The sequence below is a fragment of the Sphaerodactylus townsendi genome, linkage group LG10 (genome assembly GCF_021028975.2).
Source record: "Sphaerodactylus townsendi isolate TG3544 linkage group LG10, MPM_Stown_v2.3, whole genome shotgun sequence".
In the NCBI taxonomy this organism is placed as follows: Eukaryota; Metazoa; Chordata; class Lepidosauria; order Squamata; family Sphaerodactylidae; genus Sphaerodactylus; species Sphaerodactylus townsendi.
This window is the reverse complement of record NC_059434.1, coordinates 71,342,248-71,366,858: the sequence shown is the minus strand read 5'-3', so window position 1 is coordinate 71,366,858 and position 24,611 is coordinate 71,342,248. Positions and strand designations below refer to the sequence as shown.

Here is a 24,611-nt window from a genome sequence, read left to right as displayed (position 1 = left end):
TTTGCCACGACACCTATTCAACCAAGATCATCTTTTGTTTTATACGCGTTGTATTGTTTTAACAGAAGGACAATCTTCTGGAATTGCCTCTGCCAATAAATAATTATGGAAATAGAACTTCACATTCATTTTATTTTATTTTTATATTTCAAAAGGGGATGCTGTCTAGCAGCAAACAGCTTTTCCAGTTTTAATTCCAAGTTCAAACTACTTCAAGGTATAGCAAGCTTTTGCCAAGGAGTTATAATAAAGTCATAGTATTGTGTGTGCAGGGTTATTTTCCCAGTCAAGCTTGATCAGGAATGTGCTGTGGCCTGCTCTCATCTGATGGAAGCAAAATGGATGATGGTTGTGTTGATTTGACAAGTTGGCAGTGTTAATAAAGGGAATAGCAGCCTGAATATCCAAGACTAAGAGCCCCATCCAAAGAGGGAAAGCCAAATTTGCTGTGGTGGATTCACCTTCTCCAGGGACCTACCCCAGTGAAGGGGTGAAACCATCCTCCCCAGGGGTGGGATGTGGTACAGGACACTGCAGCAGCATCCCCGCACCTCTGCCAGCATAGCAGGGCTGGATAGAGGGCGTGGCTGATGTTAGTCAGCTCTCTCTGGCCATTGGGCTCATTATGCCAGCAGCTGCGAGGTGTGACTTACATAACCGTTTTGGGTGACGTAAGCCTATTGCACACTGTGGGGGCTTTTTAGAGGTGGGGAGGCTGTCACACCTGCTGCCCCTGTGAAGCAGCCAGGGAGCCCCTGTGGGAGTGGCACCGTGGCCGGCCACCTGAACTTGGGGCTGTAATCTGGCTTGAGAGGTTGCCATAAGTTAATTGTGACTTGACAAGAACACTTATCACTATCATAATAATTCAGGACAAAGGTTTGATCTTGGCATCAAGAAGCTGTCAGTTTGGGTTTTCGTGCAAACATAATTGAAACAACTTTTCATCATTTAGCATGTATGGATGCCTGACTTCTTACAATATTTCTACAAGTTGCTCCAAATTTGTGTAATGTTCTAACTTGGGGGGTGGGGGCAGGTTTAACTGGTTTGTACAAATACTGGTTTGAGCAAGATTTCCTGAGTGAATCACCTCCTTCTTGCTGCATTTGCCTCTGCATTACCCCTTCTTGGCCTAATTTGCAATAGATTATATCCCTTCTTCCTTAGTGAGGGCAAACTGAACAGGAGGAGTCAGGAAAGAGTATCTGGGCTAGGCGTGTGAAGTAGGGGACAGAGCCCTGAAATCTAGCTATTTCTGTTTTTTTACAATATAGTAAATGAACCTTTCTTTTCTGCTCCTGCTGAATAACCCGACAAGTATACCCTTGGGGTTTTCTTAAAGATGTTCCAAGGATGAATTAGAAGGGTCCAGAATAGTGTTTGGGCTAAAAGAAAAAAAGTAGTGCAGATACCTGAGGTAATCCTAGAACGTGCGTATATTTGCAATCTTCACAACTTGATAAAAACTGAATTGTTATATAACAGCAAGGAATCAGTAAATTTATCATCTGTTCAAGGGAATTGCTATTCTGTAGTGGGTTAATGCTTTTCTTTCTGGGAATTTTGAATTTCAATTAGTGCCTTATTTAGTCTCCCTTATGAGTCCACATTTGATTGCCTGAATGCCCGCACATATGCTGGCAATATGTTCCTAGAAGGAATTTGATGCGAACTGAAATGTTTAGTCTGCTTTAAATGATCTCCACTCACTGGATATCATTGTTCATCGCGCTACTCCTCCCCCTCCCCCATGGCTTTGCAGCAAAAGTGATCCAGCTGGGATAGCGGGCAGGCACGCAGCTGTTGGTAGACATCAAATCTCCATCATAAAATGAACTACCTGTGGGAAGCTTTGAGAAAACTCACATCCTGTTAAACACACACTTTTTATAGCTGGTTGCCAATGTTAAAATGGGGGTGGAGGGAAGGCGTCTATTGGCAAAGTAATTTAAAATAGGCTAGATTACCCACAATGCAGTACCACATTGCATGAAGTTAATTTTGAATCTGAAAGTTTTGTAATGTGTAGTTGAACGTGTAAGCGCCCGTGTCCTCCTCCTTAGTTTAATCTATATGGTGATGAAGGTCAATTCCCCATTGAGGATTAGATGCGTGCTCATCACACCAAATATCCAGGTTTCGTGCAAAACTCCCCACTTCACCAGCGCCGAACATGCATTCATCCCATTTCTGGCACCCTCCCCCAGCATGTGTTATTTTAGAACCTGCATGGAAGTAGATCTTTTTAAAACATGCATGGGCAATCTGGAGCGGGGTGTGTGTGAATCTGGATTAGTTTTTCCTGCCGCTGGTAGTGATGTGGAGCATCCCATCCAATGAGAACGCAGTGGACTGTATGCGATGCGTGCGCAGCCTTTCCCCCCCCGCGGACCGGAGATCCACGTGGATACAAAGCAGCATGGGGGCGTTTTTGACTGATTGACTCAGTAGAAGTCAATACAAAGCAGTGCTACACGTCATATTTACATGGAGGTGCGTGTAAAGGCCCTGGCCCGGGTTGAGGCCAGCCACATCATTGTGGGGCAGGGGACCACCAGCAGATTGGCCTCTGCTGAACGAAGAGGCCTACTTGGGACATATTGGGTTAGATTGTCATGAAGATATGAGGGCCCCAGGCCGCAAAGAGCCTTAAGGGTCAGGTTGGCCTGATCCTGTCAGTTTTTGAATGCTAAAAAGGGTCAGCCCTGGTTAGTGGGGAGATTGGGGGCTGTATACTTCTAGAATAGGAAAGAGATCTGGTAGGGGGAAAGTCCTGTCTGAATCTTATCTTCAATGGCTGGTTCCATTCTTTTTTCTTTCTTTTTAAACCCCCTTTTTCTTAGACTGAGGTCTTGAACAATAAAACCATAAAACTTAAATAAGGCCCATCTGTAAAAACAGCTCTCTTTGACTCTTCTGCAGCTTCTAAGAAACGAGCAATGAAATAAGCACGATGAAGGTCAGAGTCCTCTGAGAGAAACTGAACCTTTTGCTCTAAAGTTGCTCGAGAAACCATGGACCATTTATTAAAACATGGTGCAATCCATTTTAGCCTCAGTTAGAACATATAAGGGCGTTGCAAAAAGATATGTATCGAGGAGTTAACTGACTGGAGGGGACAGGGGAAAACCTTGTCTGAAAAAGGGATCTTTAGCAGACGACCCAGCAGAACTATTCAAAAAAGGGCAATTAAATCTTGCATGCATAAAGGTTCTACATAACTTTAAACTAACCAGAGAGTCCAAATGAAGAGAAAGGTTACCCTTAGACAGAAGGCCCAGGGCAAGCGAAGAACATATTTTCTGAGCATCAAAATGAGTGTAACCCTTATCTCTAGCATAGGCCACATGTTTTTTTTTACATTGATCTACAGAAAAAGAGAAAAGGTCCTCCGCCTTCATATTTACAAGTGAGAACTTCTGTTCAAAAAGCTGGAGCCATCGATCTGCTTGGCCACCATTGAAAAGAGCAAATCGAGCAACTATAGAATTTGAATTCCCACTTACAGTGTGTTGAAAAATAATTTGTCAGGAGTGCTAATTTAAATTTTTGGGTGTGCCTGAAATAGCAACTTTAACCAAAAAGTTGTTACTTTTTAATGATTTCATTACCACGCATGACTAAAGAGCGAAAATGCTACACCACATACATTAGGGGAAAAGACACTATGGATGGGGAAAGCATCTGTAAATAGTAAAAAGGCTGTATTTGATTGTTTTGATGCATGTAGGAACGCTTTTTTTTCATCTGGAGTAAGGTCCCAACGTGAAATCTGACTATTAAAATTCACCCCAGACTAATGTTGAGATCAACTAGACCAATGGTGGCGAATCTTTGGCACTCCAGATGTTATGGACTACAATCCCCATCAGCCCCTGCCAGCATGGCCAATTGGAACTAGACCAATGTCGCACAAATTCTGGGGGCCATGACTACAAGCAGTAATTTAGATGTTCCTGTTATTCCCCTCAGCTTCTACCTATACCGTTCACAACAGGAATGATGTTAAAAGATTATCTGGTAAACTTCAACTTGTCAGAGTCAAGAAAGAAACTAAAAGCAGGCTTTGGTTCAGACTTCATACTATTGTGCCAGAATGACTCAGGCTTGACCTGGAAGGATGACTTCCTTAGGCAGTGGTAGTAGTTAATCATAGGGCCATTAACATGTTCTGCCAACGGCAGTGCTAATTATTTCCCACTGTGGTGGTTTTTAATGTGCGAATTCATTTAATCATCTGGCAGCTTGTTGGTGCCACATACTAGAGTAATTCTCTCGGACATGGATGCTAGATTTAGATAAACCTTGGCTTGAAGGTAAAGAGAATACATTTTCTTCGTGCATTAAATCTAATAAAATGCATTGGAGAGTTACCTTAAAACTCTTTAGAGTGATCTGCATTATTTTAACCCAGAGAGCTAGTCACAAGCCATTAGCTCTTGCATTGGTGGAAAAGGGTGGAAAAGGTCCCCCTTGACCACCAAAAAGCCTGTGCTGGTAGTCATGGAATCTACATGGTCAAAAGACCATGAGGGCTAAAATGAAGGAAACTGGCTAAGGTTGACAGTGATGGAAGCAGGGACGTAGGTAAGGGGGGAGTTCTCAGGTTTAACCCCCCCATTGCATGTCTGTGGGGGCGGGCGCTCCTGTGCACCCACACAAGTACACCCTGCATTGCACATTTGCAAGCTGCAAGCCAGCCAGAGCCCAAGAAAGAAAGTGTCACCGCTTGCAAAGCAGGTCTTGCAAAAGGCGAGACTTTCTTTCCTGGACTCCTGCTGGCTTGCAGCCTGGAGGCGGGGCTTGGGGAAGTGGGGCCCCATCCCCAATGGTGGGTGGGGGTGGGACCCCAGACCCTGCCCCTGAACTCCACCCCTGAACCCATCCCATTAAAATTCTATTACTACGTCCCTGGATGGAAGATATGACCAACAATGATTTGACTGTCCCTTGATTTTTTTTCCCAGACACTTTTTGGCAATTAGCATTTTCAGTGGACCATATACTCCTACCTTCAAATGCGGGTACCAGCAAAAAAGCATTTTCTGTTAAGGTGCCTCCATTATGAAATACCTCCCAGAAAGGTTCACCTGGCTTCTCTTTAACCATGCCGATAATTCGGTTGCTATTTTGTTTACTGTCAGTTTGTTGCAAACTGCTATGCTACTACTTGCTGTTTGTTCATTTTCTTGTCATTAATTGTATAATCGGTTGTGATGGTGTCTTCGTATTTTTTTCCACTGGAGGCTGCTGGGGCTGGATGGGGGATAACATGAAAACTGAGAACTTGAAAACATAACGTTGCGTGTGCAACTGGTAGTCACTCAACATTGTGCAGAACTGGCAGGCATGCTGTATAGCTTCCCCACCTTTCATGCGTGAGAGGCTCCAATGTATAACACATACACTTGACAAGTTGGGAACCTCTCCTGCTGAATTGCTGCTGAGCTCCTCCATTGCAGGAATTTAGCCCAGAGTGTGGCCAGTTGGAGCAAACTTTTGGCATTGGCTGAAAGGCAAGAACCCAAAACTTGTGACCCCAAGTGAATCAGCCTAATAGATCCAGAACCAGCTTTTGTTTTGGAGTTAGGTTGCATATTCTTCTCTTGATTTTAATTATAGTATACATTTCCTTTGTCAACTTTGATTTTGACTCCCCAGCGGGAAGAAAAGCTGGGTAGAATTCCATTCAGTTCAATTTTTTTAAAAAAGTTTTGTCTGTAAATTCTGTCTTGTACATATGCACATAGATTCTTTCATTGCATGGCTACTCATGCAATGATGCTTTTGGTCATATCTTCTCCTTTGGGATTTCTTGCTTCAGCCCTCAGAGACATGATCCCCTCAAACATTAAAAACTGTATCCAGCCTTTGTTCTTTTCAAATATTCCTGTCTTTTCAGTTGTATGTGGTTAACTTATATTTGAAAGTTGGTAGCATGTCCATTTCTTAATGTGGATTTTATTAATTTTTGAAGGATGACAGTGCACACTTGAAGCTCAGCTCTAAAACTTACACAGTGGTAATAATAAACCTAAATAGGCTAGTTGTTTTATTAAGTGTTCGGTCAATAGTTCTGCAAATAATAATGAATAAACTCCTACAATGATTATTCAACAGTAAAAAAAAAAGCGTTTGGAGCCAAGTTATGATCTTCCTGTCTAGTTCCAAGACTCTAAAGTATTTATGACTAGAAAACAAAGTCTCTTAGAGTCTAACATAAGCAACTTGGGGCTAAAAGAGCAACAGTATGCTTATAAAATGGAGAGTGGTAGAAAATAATTAATAATGGCCCTTCAGCCGACTGCACATTATGTATACTGTTTTCCCCCTTCCAACCTCTGTCCTACGAATGCTTCCCCCCCCCCCATAAAGCCACAGTCCCTTATGGCTCTGCTTCTAATGAGTAAGCTCACACATTGCCTATATTATTAATTATCTGATTAATTTGTGAAGAGTGCAGTTCTACCTTCTGATTGTTTTATCCAAAGAAAGAACCCAGGGTTTCACACAGAGGTTACTGAAATATGTATGCTTCCTGAGAGGGCAACTCCTGTCTGTTCACCTTTCACTAATGCTTGAAATCACTCAAACAGTACAATTCATTATTATCATCATCATCGTTATCATCATCATCATCGTTATCATCATCATCATCGTTATCATCATCCTCGTCATCATCATCATCGTCGTCGTCGTCGTCGTCATCATCATCATCATCCACATAACAACCCAGCACAAGGGTCTGGAATTCATCTCTGAATATCGAGTCCTGCCCAAGGACCTGGGACAGCAATGGCGAACCTATGGCACGGGTGCCAGAGGTGGCACTCAGAGCCCTTTCTGTGGGCACGCATGCACAGAGTTCATAATGTATCTGACTGATAGTTTTTGAATTGTTCTGGCAAGCTGTTTTTGTTTTTTACATCCTTTCTGTTATATAATCTGTAGTAATAATGCTGGATTAGTATCTGAGAGGCGCTGGCTCCAATCCCTATTGGCTTGGAAAGCTTGCTGGTGACCTTGAACCGGTCACACCTTCTCAGCCTAATCTACCTCACAGGTAGTTGTGAGGATAAAATGGAGAAGAGGAAAATGGTGCAAAGTTCTGTGGGTCTCCGTTGGGAAGAAAAGCAGAGTACAAATTCATTAAATAAATAAATACAACGAAAAGGTGAAATATAAATCTTTTAAATCAGTCATCTTTAAAAAACAAACAAGTGTCACACTGTAATATTTGGAGACTTTACTTGGAAAGTAGGGTTGTATAGAAACCAAAGCGTGCAAGACGGCAGCCGAACATCACTCTCCAAGACCCTCTGCCCCCAGGAGTGTGCCTGAATTGCAGATTAGTAACTAGGTGACAGCCAACATGAACTTTCATTAACTATGCCAACAGTATACAACTGGAGCTGGTGAGCTCAGAGAGTCAGTTCGACCTTGAAGCCTGCAGTTTAAAACTGGACCTGGGCCACCTGAAGCAAGCATCAAATGGTCCCTCCACACTCCCAGCTCCACATGGGGATTGAGGGCAGGGCCAGCCCTACTGCACCCCTCCCCCGAACTCTGGGAGTTCGGGGGAGGGGCGCAACTGAGGGGGTGTGGCACAGGGTGAGTCCCGGGCACCATTCATCTCAGCTATGCTCCTGCATAGAACACACTTGAAACAAATGGGATTAATTAGTCTACAGTGCCTTGGTCTGCATTAGATTTGTAGCCACTAAGTGCATATCACAGCTTTACCCAGATGAATACTTACATTCACATTGCTGTCATAGGAGCACAGAGTTGGATAGCTTTCTGTCCAAATGTTTGGAAATTGCTTTGGAAAAAGGTAGCTTGAATTTAATTAGTTTAAACTGTTAAAACTGCAAGGGTTTCCCCTCAGGCTTAGTCCTGTTGAATGTTGAAAACTCATTAATAAACAGTCAGCACATCACACCTGCAGAATTTTTGTGTGTGAAATCCTGCACAAGACTGTTAGTTACTTCTGTAAAGTGTGCATGTTTAGGCATAGTTCCTTGGTTTTAAATAGAATCCTAGATGCAGTATGTCTGCATTTGTTATCCACCCATGGTAAAGTTTAATAGGGGCACATTGTTTCACAAGCATGGCATAGCTTCTCAGTACGGATCCTGGGCAGGCTTGCTTTTGACCTATGTTTTTAATACTGACCTCTTAATTTTTTATTTTTATTTGTTTGTTTACTTTGGATTTATATCCCTCCCCATCTCCAAAGGGCTCTGGGCGGATCACAACACAATTCAAATATTACATAAATATTAAAAATATAAATCCACATCTAAAATCAACCAATTAACATTTTAAATAATTTAAAATAAGGCCAATATGATTGGTTTATCCTTACCTTCTTTATCCCATCTCAGAAATGGTGCATAGGAGCAGGTTAGACAGCCACAGAGGAATAGATTTAGATTATTTATTCACTTATTGCTCACCGTTGCAGAGACACAAGGAAAATTACGCAATATATGAAACAATCAGACAGCATAAGACATCCAGTAAATTCAATAGGACTAGTATTACAATGATGGGTGGGGGAGCACTGCCTAAGGTTATGACATACCATAATGTAGAAAGTGGATTACAAAGGGGTAAGACAATTCAGTAAAAGCAAGGTAATACATTCAATAAACACTGCATGTATTCTTTTATGTGTTTATATGTATATAAATAAAACAACAATAAACACTTATTCTCCTGCTATATGTTATACCAACATCATAGAAGTACTGGAGAATAGGTACTCAGCAAAGGAAGAAATACAGGGTCAGTTGAGGTATGAGAAGTCAAAGCTGGGAGTGATGTCATCACACAAGCAAATATGATGCAGAGTTATGGCTTGGTGTATGATTGATGGGAGAGAGCCAGCATAGTGTAGTGGTTAAGAGTCCAGTTTCAAATACAGCTGTGATAATCTTGGTCAAAATGAAGTCATAGTCAAAAATACCTAAATAAAGAATTTAATATAATGTACCAAATGCTTCATAGAGAAAAACAACCATCTAAATCATAGGTGTCAAACTCATAGCCCTCTAGATATTATGGACTACAGTTCCCATCATCCCCTGCCAGCATTATGCATATTACGGAACTGGAGGGCTGCGAATTTGACACCTATGATCGAAATGAAAGTATTCAGACCAACAGAAATAGCAACCATGAGGCTTGATCTTTGTGCATATTATGTAAAACACCTCTTGTTTATAAATGCAAAGTATGGTGAATAAATTCTGGGTAGGTAAAGGAGAGAACAATATTTCTGCCTTTTGTTACTGTAGGAGAGTATTAAATCTGAATTCAGATGTGGCATGGCTGCATCCAAAGGGAGTACTGAATCCGCTTGTTGAAGTGGTGTACGGTTGTGCCGGCAGATTTGCCCTCCCGGGCCCTTGCCCAGATGGAGGGGTGAACCCCCTGGTGTGTGGCCTCCGTGGCCCTTCCCAGCTCTGGGATGCAGCACCAGATGTGGGTCCAACCTCCCAGCACCCCTGCTGCCACTGGCGTAGCAGGGGCAGGGCTGGGAGAAGAGCCGAGATTAGTAGGCTGCCTCCTGGCCTTTTCTTGCGTCACATTGGCTTGTTGGGGGAGGGGGGGGGCTCTGAAAAGATGGTATAAGTCTGTTGAGGCCCATAGGAGCTTCCTGGCTCTTTGGAGGCTTTTCCAATTTGTGAGCCTCCCCACGCTGCTGGGATGCGTCTATTGGATCAGTGGGGTGGAATCACATCGGCACTGCAGTTCACTGCCCCTGAGTTTGGATGGGGCCGTTAAAGTGCTTTCAGCCCTTGTTCTAGTGATGGTGTACACATGTGAAAATAGAAAGCTGCATGTGAAAAAAGTCAAGGAAGTTTTAAATGTGCTTGTACCACATTTCTTCTGAATTGATGGACTGAGGATGAGAGATTGTTGATTTGCAATCACATTTCGACATACTTGTGTTTCAGCCATAATGTGTATTCTGTTTTTTAAAACTTTGGAACAATTGTTTCCTTCATTTCTCAGTTATACTAATGACCCAAAATTCGGGTTTTGGCCAGCTTCTAGGGAAGTCAGTGAGCATTACTTGTGAATACATTTTAATACTTAAATTATTACTATAAATACTTCACTTGCTAGTGCTTATTAAAAAAATTTCTATTATAAAGTAGAAAGAGCCTGAACATGTTCTTATAGAACATTTTCTTATAAACGGACGTTGCCAATACTTACTTCACTGAAGGCACGAACTACTTAAGATGTTATTTTTGGAAATGGTGTTTATATGGAGAAACACTTTTTGTAGTTTAATAAGTACTATTAGTTGCATCATTTGCCTTCTAAGTTCTTTTCAAATATTATTTTTTAAATAGCTTCTGACAAAATTGTAGGGGCCTTTTGGTATGAGAAGCAGCAAACTATTTTGGTCATCTCTCCCTTCCATATGGTTAAAAACCCTTTTCAACCCTGATGATGTCATGAATTTGGACACTTTTTTACTTTGCTGCGGAAGGTATTTATTTGTCCGAAAACATAACAAAGCCAATTCACGCTTTTCTCAGTTCCTGTGAAGTTTCAACGGGCCCTAGGGGTAAATAGTGCATTTTATCCAATTGTTAGTCCTGAAGAATGTAGGAGACCACTAATAGGCATCCTTAATTGCAACTGTCTAAATGGAACTCCTCCACAAATAATAGCTTTGCTAATCAGGGCAAAATGAGGGAAAACTACACTTAACAATTTTAGAAGAAGAAGGTTTGGATTTATATCCCCCCTTTCTCTCCTGCAGGAGACTCAAAGAGGCTTACAATCTCCTTGCCCTTCCCCCCTCACAACAAACACCCTGTGAGGTAGGTGGGGCTGAGAGAGTTCCGAGAAGCTGTGACTAGCCCAAGGTCACCCAGCTGGTGTGTGTGGGAGTGCAATTCCCCAGATAAGCCTCCACAGCTTAGGCGGCAGAGCTGGGAATCAAACCCGGTTCCTCCAGATTAGATACACAAGCTTTTAACCTCCTACGCCACTGCTTTTAGGGGAATTTCTGGTCAACAGGGAGTCCAAGTTTGGGGTGCTGATGAAGACTGGGCCAGTAGCTGTAGAGAATGAATTGAAGAGTTCCTCCAGGAAATAGAAGCAGAATTATTGGAAGCTCTGGGGCTGGCCAGACATTCTGCTACCAAAATTCAATATGTATTACGGTATACCCTTGTAATAAAATAGCAACAATCTTCCATGGGTACAGATTCTTTGTGTGCTAATGTATAAACCTGATTGTGCTGGATTTAGTACAGTTTATTACTCAGTTGTTTCCTTCTTTTTATATGCGGCCATTTATATAGCCTACATCCTTACAAAGACTGAAGCATAGGGATCATTGTTTTTATTAAGGCGCTTGTTTTTAAAGAATGCCTTTCCACAATTTTTCTGACATCCGCATTATGCAGTAATTAAATTTAATGACCATAACTCAATAATATTTAGATATGTAAAGCTGTAAAGGGGGTTAGAGATTTGGGCAGTTTGGCCAAAACAAAGGTGGTTCTTCCCTCCCTCCCTCCTCCTTCCTCTCCTCGTTTTTTCCTTTTCACCTGCTTGGAGAAAGCTCAGTTTCTTCAGACAAGCTTCATAATTGCCCTTCTGTGCCTGGTTTGAGCCTCCAGGAAAGGCCCACAGCATCTGTAAAGCTGGCGACAAAACGGTATTTCCAGGCAGGCTGGGAACTGCAGGGTCGGGAGCCAATTCACGGCTTTGTCTGAGCAGCTGAAGACTCAGACTGAGTAATACGAATGGTGTACAGTAACAGAGACCTGTGCCATGAGCAAGCAAAAACAGCTAGCAAGTGCTGGGACCAATATTTATAGGCCACTATGTGGCACTTCTGAAAAGGGGTAGAGAGAGAGAGAGAGAAGACTCGTATATGCAGAAGCAGAGTAAGAGCGAAGTGTGGACTGGGATGAAGGTAGACTTGCACCAGGGTTATGGATTTCTTTCTTTAAAAGTTGCACGTTGTTTGCATTTAAACAAAGTTGTGTTCTTTCTGTTTGGCAGGTTTAAAGGGTGAATCAGAGCAATCTTGTTCCGAGGATGCACGGGAAGCTGAAGGGTTCGGAAGGTACGTGGTTGGTTTTGCTCCAGCTCATCTTTCAGTGCGTTGGTTTGCTTTCAAGAGCATTACCAGCACCCTTTGATAAGCAGGACCCTGGGATACAGTTGGTTGTTAGTGCTGTCTCCCTGCTGGCTAATGACTGGTTTTGTCAGTATGCTTGCCCTTGTGAACAAGAGTTGTGTCATGGGTTGAAACGTTAGTCTTCATTCATTACTGGTTTTAATGGATTTTATATATTGTTTTAACAATGTTTTTTATTCTGATTTTAACTTTGTATGTTTCAACGGGGTTTCTTCCCCATTCGATAGCCGCCCTGAGACTGTGGTGTAGGGCGGGGTATAAATTGTAGAAACAAACAAACAAATAAATGAATGCTGTATTTGTATGAGGACTAATGGTCATGGCGGTGGAATGTCCGCGTCTCAGTCGTGTCTGGGGTGAAATTTTTTGCGGATAAATTTTTTTGTTTGTGGCTTTCTGCTTCCAGGCATCTACTGGCAGTTTCAAGTTAGTTCTACCTTCCATTCCTCTGCAAGCAGACTGGTTTTCCTGAATGTGTACAGTTCTACCAACATCTGATTTATATAATTCCCCTTCCCTCATTTATAAATAGGACTGAGTCAAAAGAAGGCATCAGCTAAGCTGTTCACTGTGTATGTGTCTGTATATTGTTAGGTTGAAGCTACACGTGATAGTGACAGATCCTTGGGTTTATACCCAGGTCTGTCTGCACTAATTATATATAATGCAGCGAAGATATTGGGGTCCAGTTTCTAAAGTTAAAAATATACTGTTGGACAATCTATCCACTCCATATGCCTGATGATTTCCTTTCCAACCAAGTTCCAGTAGCATAAGTTCCTTAGGAGATGAGAAGGAAATGTGAAGAGGTTATAGCTTTCCTCCCCTGTATGCAGAGGTGGGATCCAGCAGGTTCTCACCAGTTTCCGAGAGTGGGTTACTAATTATTTGTGTGTGCCGAGAGGGGGGTTACTAATTGGGTCCGCTTTTCCATCTCCACGCCCTCGCCTCCCCGAGAGGCATACTGCCTTTGAACGTGAAGGTTCCATATAGCAATTGTGACTAATAATGTAACTCCCTGAACTGGGTTAATCCCTTTCAGGTACTGCAATTCATTGATTCTCAGCCTTTCATACCTTTTATCTCACCAGTCTCTATCAAAGAACCTGTGTGTTTCACCATTGCTGTGTTCAGATTTGTGAGTTGGGGCATTTTCTATAATGTGATGATGATTTAGAAATGACCTGGTGCAAAAACATTTTTGGGGGTCGTGGTGGGGTGGCTGCCCATGGGGGGGCATCCAACTCAGGTTTTGCCCAGGGCTCAGGTTTGCCTAGGTATGCCTCTGCCCCCTTTGCTGAGGGGGGGCTGGTGAGGGAACCTGTTACTACAATTTTTGGATCCCACCATTGCCTGTATGTCCCTTTTGCTGTAGAAAATGAGTCCTTCCACTTTATGCATGTTTTCAGGTATTTTGGTATTTATAAATGTGCAGGATGTACCTTACCCTGACTTAAAAGGCTGTGCAGTTTGACACTGGAAAATAGAATGGTCAATATCAGCAAATCTTCGTAGGAAATTTAAAAAAATCTTATTTGTTTTAGGAAAAGCAGACCTTAAGGTAACTCTGTGACAGTTGAAAGGAAGTAAACTTTCAAATGCAGCAGCGATTTTATTATTTGTGTGAAGAAATCTGTAAACCAGAAGTTTTCGGAAAGGGAGGTAATTATCCTGAAACTGAAACAAAGTGCATAGATATGAAAATAATTTCTCTTTAAAGATCATACACACATTATTTTTACTTGAAGAAAATTTCACTTATTTCTTTTATTAAAGGATAAGTTAGCTTAATTCTGATTGATGTTCTAGAAAATGTTTATGGTATAAAGTGCGAAGACAATAATTGTTAGCTGTTTACTCAAAGGATAAATTTGTTGTGAGAGAAGAGCTCCTGATTATCAGGTACATTCTTATTTACCCCTTGAGGCAACAGGAGAGAAACTGCTATGTAACTCTTTCAAAGAAGTCCTGATGTTTTGTTTCCTTGGATCTCCATGTCTAATATTTAGAACCTAGTCAGTTTTCTGCCGCATTTATTATCTACTAGCGGGGCCTGGCTGCGCGTTGCTGTGGCAATTGTCCTCATCACAGTCCGCAACCCACACAGATGTCCATGCAGGTCCAATGATCCCCAGCATAGCCTTTTGGGAGCAGCAGTGGCGTAGTGACTAAGAGCAGGTGCACTCTGATCTGGAGGAACCGGGTTTGATTCCCAGCTCTGCAGCTTGAGTTGTGGAGGCTTATCTGGGGAATTCAGATTAGCCTGTGCACTCCCACACACACCAGCTGTGTGACCTTGGCAGCTTTTCAGAGCTCTCTCAGCCCCACATTTTACCTGGCTCAGGTATGGACTTTTGGCAGTTTGAAGGTCCGATTACCTGCCCGCAACAAGGAGGGACGTCATGTGAAAATTTGGGGGCGATCCGTCCATCCGTTTCGGCGTTAGGGCAAGACCAACAAACGAATGGTTAGCTTTTTATATATATAGATGAGAAACTTCCATACTTGTCAGGTTATAAATCATCTTCTGTGCAAGTTATATTGACCATGTGGGCTAAACAAAATGTAACAAAATGCTCATTTTTAATAATTATCCAGAGTGAAGGGAGAAAGATTCTATGAAATGAAGATTTATTTTTAAAGTTGCAAGTGCAACCAACTCATAAAAGGCAGTGGCTACCTGCCAGTGGCTACGTGTGATTGTCTCACATTCTTCCTTCAAATAGTAACCCCCGCACCACCACCCCCAAAAAAAAGCAACCAGTGATGTTTGACATACATCCTATGTTCTGGTAAAAATATGTTTAAATATAGTGATGGAATAATTTGGAGGATGACTCTTATCTGGATGACAGACTGGAATATTTTTAAAGACACCTCTGCAGATTTGGATGAACTCACAGATACTGTAACATCATATGTCAGCTTCTGTGAAGATCTTTGTATACCAACCAGGAACTTGCGTATATATAGTAACAACAAACCTTGGTTCACAGCTAAACTTAAGCAGTTACGTCGTTCCAAAGAAGAGGCCTACAGAAAGGGTGATAGAATGCTGTACAATCAGGCCAGAAATGTATTAACAAAGGAGATCAGAGCAGCAAAAAGAAACTACTCTGAAAAGCTAAAAAATCAGTTTTCACCAAACGGAACAGCAAACATGTGGAAAACTCTCAAAAATATCACCGGTTACAGTAAACCACCTTCCCAAGCTGAAGGAAATCAGCAGCAGACGAGCTTCTGAACGTGTTCTGCTGTAGGTTTGAAAACAATCTACAGTCACCTTTCTCCACAACCTCTATCTCAGATGCACCAACAATAGCCGAACTTCCCATAACTGAACGCATTTCATTGGGTTTACAACCCCTGGTGAGCTCAGAAGAGGAAGTGCAAGATCTATGTCACGTACAGAAGCCTGGAAAAGCACCAGGCCCAGACAAGGTAACACCTACTTGCCTAAAAGTCTGTGCTGTCCAAGTTGGCCCCCCTCTTCACCCAAATCTTTAACAAATCTATAGCGATGTGCTATGTTCACTCCTGCTTCAAACCCTCCAATATCGCCAAAGTGCAGAAGAAGCCTTCCATCCAGGAACTGAACGACTGCAGACCAGTTGCTCTAACATCTGTAGTTATGAAACCTTTCGAAACGCTAGTCCTGTACCATTTGAAACCATCACGGATCCACTGTTGGACTCCCTTACAATTTGCATACCGAGGCAAATAGATCGACAGATGATGCTGTTAATATGGCTTTGCACTATATCCTACAGCATCTTGAATCGCCAAAGACCTATGCAAGGGTCCTCTTTGTTGACTTTAGTTCAGCATTCAATACTATCAGACCGGATATTCTTCTAACCAAACTAAATCAGCTAGCAGTACCTGAGCATATTTGTAAGTGGATCACAAGCTTCCTAACAGATAGGAAACAGCAGGTGAAGCTAGGAAAAATTACATCAGAGATCTGTATCATGATCACAGGCACTCCACAATGCTGTGTACTTTCTCCACTTCTCTTCTCTCACTGTATACCAATGACTGCATCTCAAATGATCCATCTGTTAAAATACTGAAATTTGCAGATGATACAGCAGTGATTGGTCTCATTCGAGACAGCGATGAAACCGCGCTATACAGGCGTGGGAGGTTGAACAACTAGCCTCGTGGTGCCACTGGAACAGTCTAGAACTGAACACACTTAAAATCGTAGAAATGGTGGTAGATTTCAGGAGAAACCCTCCCATCCTACCTCCTCTCACAATACTAGACAACACAGTATCAACAGTAGAGACCTTTAAATTTCTAGGCTCCATCATATCTCATGACCTAAAATGGTCACCTAATATCAAAATGTCATTAAAAAAGCACAACAAAGAATGTTCTTTCTGCATAGCCAACTCAGGAGCTCAAACTGCCCAAGGAGCTGCTGATACAGTTCTACAGAGGAATCATTGAGTCTGTCATCTGCACCTCTATAACTGTGTGGTTTGGTTCCTGCAACCCAACAAGATCGACACAGACTTCAGAGAATAAATCAGAACTGCAGAAAAAACAATTGCTGCTAACCTGCCTTCCACTGAGGGACCTGTATACTGCACGGTCAAAAAAAGGGCTGTGAAAATATTTACTGACCCCTCGCATCCTGGACATAAACTGTTTCAACTCTTACCCTCTAAACGTCGCTACAGAGCACTGCACACCAAGACAACTAGACATAAGAACAGTTTTTTCCCGAATGCCATCACTCTGTTAAACAAATACCGGTAATTCCCTCGATAATGTTAAACTATTTATTATATACTTATTATATAATTACTGCACTACTTTTTTCATCATTCCTATTACCCATCTCCTCCCAATTATGACTGTATGACTATAGCCTGTGCTGACATTTCATTTTATTTTATGATTTTACATTTTATGTTTTTATTACTATTGATTGTTTCCTGATTGCTTACTAGACCTATATGACAATCATTAAGTGCTGTACCTTATGATTCTTGACAAATGTATTTTCTTTTATGTACACTGAGAGCATATGCACCGGAGACAAATTCCTTGTGTGTCCAATCACACTTGGCCAATAAAGATTCTATTCTATTCTATTCTATTCTATCTTCTGATTCATTATCTAGTTCTGCAGCATTTTGAACCTGTGCATTTCTCAAGTAGAGTGAGAGTGTAGGAAGAGTTGAATTATTTTGTTCTTAACCAGTGTACACACGCAGCCAAGAAAACAGAATTGACTGTGTACATTTTTCTTTAAACTATGCATAGTATGATTAAAAGCCTTTGGCTTGCTGTGATAAACTGACTTGAGAAATAGCCTTCCTTCTCATCAGGTGTCAAGCTATGCTAATTTTTCTACAACCTTCATGGTCCAGATCACATTACCATAGGACCATATGTTTAAAGTCTTTTTATTTCCCTGAAGGTCAGAATATCCTTTGCTTGGTGCCAGATTGCTGAAGCAAGACCCAAGGTTTTGTTGAAAACTGAAATAAACCAATGAGTTAAGTTTATTTATTACAGATCTCCCTACGTCTATAAGCGTAAAGTATAAAGTATGACTTTTAATTAACAAGCACATTGTGCCTGCCTTGACTTGAAAATTTACATGTTCCGTGTACCTGCATGGGTTCGTTGACAATTCCTAAGTTTTTAGGAATTTCATGCAGTATCTGTTTTCTTTGTTTTCTGTCACTGTACTAGTCCATTGTTGATCAACAAGATGGGACAAATCAGCATGAATGGTTGCAATCAAGGAAACCAACATTTCTTAAAAAGCGAGGAATTCCTGCATTCTCACCATCACCCTTATCGCAACATCCTGTTGACGCTTACTAACCTTCTGAAATGTGATTTCCATGTATATCGTAGGTTCTGCTCTGGTAAATCAGGTTTGGCAAGTCAAGAAGTAGGTAGGAGGAAACAGACTGACCCAGGACACTGAGTTCTGGTAAACCTTTTGAAGGCTATTTTCTCTCTCCCCCCCCCCCCCAAATATTATAATGAAATTCATTACAAAGTGAGCAACCTAGTAAGCTAATTATTAATGAGAAACGTCCGAGAGCTGTAGTTTTGAAGCCTTTTTTTTTTGGTAACAGCTTACAAACTGGAGTTGCTAAACTAGATGAAAAATTAGAAGGGTGGCATGGAGGAAAACGAGCAAGTGTGAGCTCAAGCAGAGGAAGGAACGTGGAAGAGATGACAGAAAAGCGGGGAGAGCATTGTCTTCCTTCCCGGTTCCCTTTTCGTGATCATTCTGGAATTAAACTATTGAGTTAGCATGGAAGGGAAAGACAGCGTTTGTTTCCTCCAAATCCAGGGCCTACAACCATGCCAAGTTTCCTTTCACTTTAATAGATTACCACTCGCATTGTGTAGATTGCAAGATATCTGTTGCGGAGGTGCATAACAGCAATTTCATGGTGCACCAGAAACATCCTCTGGCTAGGTCACTTTTAGTTTCCTTGTCTTCTGGAGTCTTTTGGTGTGATTTTTCTCTTTCACGTCTTCTATTGTTTTGTAGTCTGTTGTAGTTTAGATAATCTAATGTTGATTTTGGTAAAATTGTGGTAAAAAGACCTTGCAGGCCTTTTTTTTTTTTTACCTTGGGGAGTGAAGGATTTTACTTGGCTGGCCCTGGTAAAATATCAGCGAGTACTTCTGCAGCTTTATCTCCATTTCCACCAGCAGGCTGCAACCAGATTTCCCCCCCCCCCCCAAAAAAAACTCTTTTCCCGTTCCCTATAAAACATGGAAATAGGAAAACCTTTAAAACCTGTGATTCTTAAGGCAAGGTAGGAGGCAACCTGGTGAAGAGATTAGAATGCTGGACTAGATTCTGAGAGACCCCGGGTTAAATCCTCTCTCCTCCATGGTATCTTGCTGGGTGAATAGGGTGAACCTATGTCCCAGGGTTTTTATTAGGAGGGTCAAATGAGAACAGTATTGCAAGCAGTTTTGGTTTCCCATTGGGGAAAAAGTGGAGCTAAAAAAATCATAAACAAAAGGATACGAAGAAGAAGAAGAAGAGGAGGAGGAGGAGGAGGAGGAGGAGGAGGAGGAGTTTGGATTTATATCCCCCCTTTCTCTCCTGCAGGAGACTCAAAGGGGCTTACAATCTCCTTGCCCTTCCCCCCTCACAACAAACACCCTGTGAGGTAGGTGGGGCTGAGAGAGCTCCAAGAAGCTGTGACTAGCCCAAGGTCACCCAGCTGGCGTGTGTGGGAGTGTACAGGCTAATCTGAATTCCCCAGATAAGCCTCCACAGCTCAGGCGGCTGAGCTGCGAATCAAACCTGGTTCCTCCAGATCAGAGTGCACTTGCTCTTAGCCACTACGCCACTGCTGCTCCACTACTAAGGGATTTTCTCATGGGCCAGCAGGTCCTTAAGAATGGTAGGAAAGTGGAATTTAGTAAAAATTCCCAGAGCCCTGGCTATGATATGTATATACATCCTTCAGAGCCTTGGGCCTCCATTTGTAAAGATCTTGGGTACCAAGTCTTGGCAATATGTCAGGATGTGAACTTGGAGAACTGCTGCTAATTAGAACTGAGATAGACAGCCTAGTAATTCAATGGTACAAGGCGGTTCCTTATATTCAGTCTGACTTTGCATTCCAGGGGTATTTATTTTAAATTTTCTACCCATTCCCTTCAGGCCACCCATGGGTTCTTCTAGTGGCTTACAGATCTATAATGGTCAGAGTGAGAGAGCAAGACGTCCCCAAGAGAATGCCTCTTTTGCTTACTAGCACAAGTCCTCCCTAGATTGGTTTATGTTTAAAACCTCTAACACCTTAATCCTACAGTCTTTGAGAGTGATCCACAAAGACTCTTTATGGGCCTGCATAGGCTTTGGTGAGCACTGTGGTACTTTTCCCTTTACTTAGTTTCAAAGCCAGAAATCCCAGCTGGGGATGTGAATGGAGTCTGTGGATCTGCCCTGTGATGTTTTGGATCATGGAGGTAGGTTCCGTACTTAAAGTATGCCTAGGATAACAGATTAAATTTAAGAACAATGTTTCAGAATTACTGACATTTATGTGACCCTCCTTTTTAAAAAAATAGTCAAATAGAATCTATTTGTGGTTTAAACTAATTCTACACACTCCCTCTTGTGGTTAGAATAGGATAAAAACTGTTGGCACAGTTACTCAAGCATATAAAATCACCAGCACAAATGTTCCTAAACCTCTTGGATTTTTACCAGTGTACGTACAGAAGTAAACATGGAAATTTTGCAACTTAAAATTAATTTTGCCAAAAAAAGGGAGAACTCTTTAATGTGAAGACGATTTATTCTTAACATATCATTAAAAAAAATCTTAATTCTTTACTACAGCAGTGGCGTAGGAGGTTAAGAGCAGTAGTGGCGTAGGAGGTTAAGAGCTCGTGTATCTAATCTGGAGGAACCGGGTTTGATTCCCTGCTCTGCCGCCTGAGCTGTGGAGGCTTATCTGGGGAATTCAGATTAGCCTGTACACTCCCACACATGTCAGCTAGGTGACCTTGGGCTAGTCACAGCTTCTGGAGCTCTCTCAGCCCCACCTACCTCACAGGGTGTTTGTTGTGAGGGGGGAAGGGCAAGGAGATTGTAAGCCTCTTTGAGTCTCCAGCAGGAGAGAAAGGGGGGATATAAATCCAAATTCTTCTTCTTCTTCTACACATAGTAGAACCGTACACCAGCAGAAACTGTTCTAGGTGCTTTCAAAAAAACAATCCCACTCTTTAATGGTCTTTCGAATATATCTTATTCCTCCCTGAAAAGATTACAAGAAAGAAAAATCAAAAGCTTTACTATACAGTGTTATCCTAACCGAATGACACCATTGTAAGTCCATTGAAATCAGTGAGTGTAGAAGAGAGTAACTCTACTTAGCACATAGCACTACTAATGTATGAATAACAAGATCAGTATATGCATGTTTAAATAAAATTCATCCCTCCGGTGAACTTGAACTGGTTGTTTGCTATGTGTTGACTTGGGCCAGTTGAGTCCTTGTTGCTAGAAGATGCTAACAATGACTAGTGCTAGCTTGGTTTTTCATGACTCCAGTAAGTTCAGATAGCCTGTAAGTGAGAAAGAGATGACAATTTTGGTAACTGAATGTGACTACTGTTCTCCCAGAACACTGGATATTGCACTCTTTTCAAAGACACCCTCTTTCATAATCCCTTTTTCGTTGTAGGGAATATGGGATATCTGACCTTTCCTGGATGGTCCAGGCTAGCCCGATCTCGTTGTATCTCAGAAACGAAGCACAATTGGCCCTGGTTAGTACTTGGGTGGGAGGCCACCAGGGAAGTCTAGGATGGTTATTCAGAGGCAGACAGTGTCAAGCTACCTCTGCTCATCTCTTGCCTTTAAAACCCTGTATGGTCACCCTGGGTCAGCTGTGACTTAATGTCACTTTCCACCACTACCGCTGGAGAACCAGGGAAAGGGACTCTGGAAGCAAAATGGTCTGCCTGTCCTCATGTAAACCATCAGAGATCTTAAGCAATTACCTCTTTTTAAACTAAGGAGTCATCACTTTGCCGCCTTTGCCCTTAGAAGAAGGTAATGGAAGGCAAGCCCACAAAGTTTTGTTTGTGCAGATGGTGACCTGAAGTCCTTCGTTCTCATCCCAACACAGACAGGTCAAAATGATGGGAATGACATTGTGACCTTTAAAGGGGATCAGTGAAGTTGCCACAAGTCTTAAGTCTGAGCAGAACAACCCACAGTGCGCCAGGCCCCATGAAGAGGAAGAGGTCTTGCTACAATTCCCTCTGCAAACTTCCTTTGCCTCCAAGTCCGCAAGGAGGATTAACAAACAACAGGTTTATGCTGAAACTGTGACAGAATGCCATAATCACATGCATTCCTTGTTATCAGAGTGTGATGCCATTCAGTCCATAGCAGAGGAGACTCATTGACTGCTGCTGACTCTTAACAGCACAGGTGTCAAACTCGCGGCCCTCCAGATGTTATGGACTACAGTTCCCATCATCCACTGCCAGCATGGTGCTGGCAGGGGATGATGGGAACTGTAGTCCATAACATCTGGAGGGCCATGAGTTTGACACCTATGCTTAACAGGATAGATATCCATATTTTGAATATGTACTTTTAGAAAGGAGATACTCTGATATGCTGTTCCGCAAATGTGTTCCCTTGTGCAAGTGGGGTAAGGGAAATGGTTTGGCTTGTTCTGTAGCATTTCTCCATCTACGACATTTCCAGATATGCAGTTATCACTCCTGTCCTCCAAAGAAAATCCCATGAAGATTAGAGGAATGGTACCTTCTTCCTTCCAGCTGACCTTGAGTCTGGAACCATGGGCAGAGCTACTGGATTTTGTGCGATCGTATAGTGTCTAATAGAGGTGCAGCAGTGATTCAGTGAATGGCACCTGCAATTTTTATACTTTTTACTTGGGAGTTTTTGATAAACATTTTGCTTGTTTATGACAATAATAAACAATTGATTGAGTGATACTTGGAATAACTGGGAAAGTAGCATTTCATAATCCAGCAGATTCCTTATTTAGAAAGAGCGCAAAGTTTTCTTGTTGATGATTGGCTCAGCATGGTTTTTGAGAAATCACTATACAATTTCTGGCTCCATAGTAAGATCTAGCAAATGCTTTGGAGAGCAGGCTATGCAGAGGGTGCAAAAACCTTATGTTCTCAGAAAAATCCTTAAATTCCTGAATGCTCTTTAAAGAGCAAGTACAGATGTTTAAGTCACTGCTGTGTTTGCATTTTTTAGTGAATCTGCAAAAAACTAACCTGTGTTCAAACAGAATTAGTTTCATACCAAAGAGGAAATGAATGCAATGGAAACCACATGAGAAGTTATGAGTACATCTGGTAGAAAAGGATATAAGAAAGCATCCTGGTGGTTGCCTGTGTTTCATTATATTTTAATCTCCACCAAACTTACCTAGACTATATTAGTTAGGTCAAATGTCTTATGAAAATTTCTCCTTATTAGAATTAACTGTCCAATATGCAGAGAAGAAGAAGAGTTTGGATTTATACCCCATCTTTCTCTCCTGTAAGTAAACTCACGGTGGCTTACAAGCTCCCTTACCCTCCCCACAACAGATACCTTGTGAGGTAGGTGAGGCTGAGAGAGTTCCGAAGAACTGTGACTAGCCCAGGGTCACCCAGCAGGAATGTAGGAGTGCGGGACCACGTCTGGTTCACCAGATAAGCCTCTGCCACTCAGGTGGAGGAGTGTGGAATCAAACCCGGTTCTCGAGATTAGAATCCACCTGCTCTTCATTCATATTCATATATTCATATGTATAGATCATATAAGTATTAACTTTACATATTGTATATTATGATATGCTTTGACTGTATAGAATTTAATGAGTTTATTATAATGATTGGAATGATTAATAAATATATATTATTTTAAAAAATAAAAAAGAATCCACCTGCTCTCAACCAACCACCACCACCACCACCACCACCTTTATTAGGCATTTAAAATAGGCTCTAGAGCGTTACCAGACATTTATGAAGTACAAATCAAGAGTAAATTCAAAATGCAGACAGAAAGACTGTATATAGCAGTATACATTACTTATCCAGCTGGCTTGTTCTTATGTTCTTATGTTCTTAGAATGTTCTGTCACTTGCAAAAGAAATTTTGCTACTTTTTCCAAGAGTATGATATCTATATTGTTTAACAGAAGCTCCACAGCAGAACTGTCAGAATCTCTTTCAGATTTGTCTAGGGCCAGCCTGGGAGAGAAATTCCTAATGCCCACATATCTCAGACAGTCAAGAATAATGTGAGCAAGAGTCTCCACTTGGTTTTACAGTGTGGACAAACCCGATCCTGGAGAGGGATGGATAAGTAACGACGCTTTGTAATGGCTGATGGGAAAGTATTGGATCTGGCCCTTGTAATAATCCATCTCTGTTGGGGTTCAGTTAATAATTCAAGATATTTGGCTATATGTCCCTGTTCCGGTATTATTCTGACAGAGAGGGGTGAGCATGATTTATTTCTTGCCCCAACAGGATATAGTATTCCTGTTCTAAAAGTTGGCTTTTTAAGGTTTGGAAAATCTCTCTGGGTGACAGGATACAGAGATCTTCAAGTAATAAACCTATTGAGTAAATTTTTGATTTGAGAAGTTGATACCATTTGGAGGCAAATAGGTCTGGGCTCTTAACCATTACACCATGCTGGCATAGACACTTTACTCTATTACACAGGTGTCAAACTCGCGGCCCTCCAGCATGATGCTGGCAGGGGATGATGGGAACTGTAGTCCATAACATTTGGAGGGCCACAAGTTTGACACCTATGCCCTATTAGATCTGATGTGTTATACGGTATCTGTAGTGGGTTAAATCTGATCAAGTACAGGTATTCCATTTCACCTGCAAACTGAGATTCCTGTCACATCCTCAC

At 41.8% G+C, this 24,611-nt stretch overlaps 1 protein-coding gene across 3 annotated transcripts in view; it reads left to right on the top strand.

The window, feature by feature from the left end:
• The window catches only part of BMPR1B (bone morphogenetic protein receptor type 1B), a 221,844-nt gene that overhangs the window by 82,060 nt on the left and 115,173 nt on the right, over positions 1–24,611 (top strand). For all 3 annotated transcript variants that reach the window (XM_048509303.1, XM_048509302.1, XM_048509305.1), the window contains one exon: positions 12,046–12,109. The gene's annotated coding sequence lies outside the window, so the exon portion shown is untranslated. The remainder of the gene's footprint in view (positions 1–12,045; positions 12,110–24,611) is intronic.